Source organism: Coenobita brevimanus, chromosome 60 (assembly GCF_032717465.1).
Source record: "Coenobita brevimanus isolate Jiangsu-jjx chromosome 60, ASM3271746v2, whole genome shotgun sequence".
Lineage (NCBI taxonomy): Eukaryota > Metazoa > Arthropoda > Malacostraca > Decapoda > Coenobitidae > Coenobita > Coenobita brevimanus.
This window is the reverse complement of record NC_137013.1, coordinates 41,767,754-41,769,403: the sequence shown is the minus strand read 5'-3', so window position 1 is coordinate 41,769,403 and position 1,650 is coordinate 41,767,754.

Sequence of the window (1,650 nt, the reverse complement as noted above, 5' to 3'; positions counted from 1 at the left end):
TGTCTGAGAAATAGATTGCTACTGCAATTCCTTAATGAGCGCCATGATCCCAGCCTCCGTCCTGGTCTTGAGTACTTCCCATCACATGTCATCTCACCTCTTCACTTTACCCGTTGCTTCCTGCCTCACCTACCACCTGACGAGGCTCTTCCTTCCTTAGCTGGCTTTCTCTAACACTACTGGCACTCTTCTTCACTTCCTGGCTCTCTCAGCTTCTTTGTCTTGCGTTTCAGAATCTTTTGTTGTTTACTTACTCTTGGCACCACCTTCAGTTCAATACTTACTCTTTGCACCTCATTCAGCTCAGTGATTTATTAGTTTACTATGTTCTTGCTACATCCAGACGACGTTTTCAACTTTGTCGAGTCCTGTAGTAATAAAAGGGTTCGTTAATGCTTTCTGTAAATCCTCCTGTCCGAATATTCTCTCATTAGCTAAATAAAATTATCTGGAGAGAACAAAAATTCTCGGAAGTTTAAAAAAAAAAAAAAAACAATCGGATTCAAAGAGTTTAAACCATCCATTACCTCATTCAGTGCGGTAATATCCTTGTCTTCGTCATCGCCCATGTCCGTGTCGTTGGCCAGTGTTGTGTCGTTGTTCAGGTGCTGTTGTTAATGACGGCCACACAGGTACCGGTACTTAAGCTTTATATATGACCCGGGCTACAGCCGGATTAGTCTTGTACACAACCTTTAATGCCTACACTACTTAGCCTGGCCCTTGCAGTACATGAGGTATTTTAGTGGTTTATTCTTGCTACTGCCACATTATTTTTTTCAGTTTAGTAGAGTAACTTAGTGAAAATAAAAAGTCAAAGGAGGCAGTTTGTAATCTCTTATAGGAAGGTGAATGAAATCGTCTGAGGTGAGAAAGAATAAAACATAAAATACTTCATCCAGCTGAAGGTGTCAATGACCGGCATACAAGTCCTTAAGGTTTATATACAGCCCGTGTTACAGGGGATTATGGTAGTTAAGAGCCTTTAATGGCCTGTGTATTTATGACCCTGCATAGAATATATGTACGATACCACACACACACACACACACACACACACACACACACACACACACACACACACACACACACACACACACACACACCTCGCTGATGCAGTGGTAACGTTCTCGCTTGCCAACTGGTGGACGGGAGTTCGCGCCTCGCTCGGGTTGCGAAAAGTTTCACTGACGAAGTTGGTGGTTACTGTCCCCCTTGAGCAAGGGGACGGGTGTGTGCGTGTGTGAAGGTCACAGCCTTGCCCTTAGATCGGACTATATGAGCTCTCAGCTCCCTTCCGGGAGGGTAAAAGCTGACGATCACGACCATCAAGTGATCCTGACCAGGGTTGCCAAGGTCGCGGTTTTCCCGCCAAATTGGGCTCGTTTTGAAGCTCTTCCGCGGGCAGATTTTACCGGTCGCGGGTTGCGGTTTTTTGGGCTGGTTTGAAAACTGTCGCGGTTGTTTGGGCTATGGAGTTAAACCACATCACGACAATATACTGAGAGAGAGAGAGAGAGAGAGAGAGAGAGAGAGAGAGAGAGTTTAAACATATGGCGGAGAGAGACCCCCTAATACTCCCACAGGGACCAGTGGATGCAGCCAGTGCGGAGACTCCGGAGAGAGTTTTATCCCAATTATCGTTGCCAG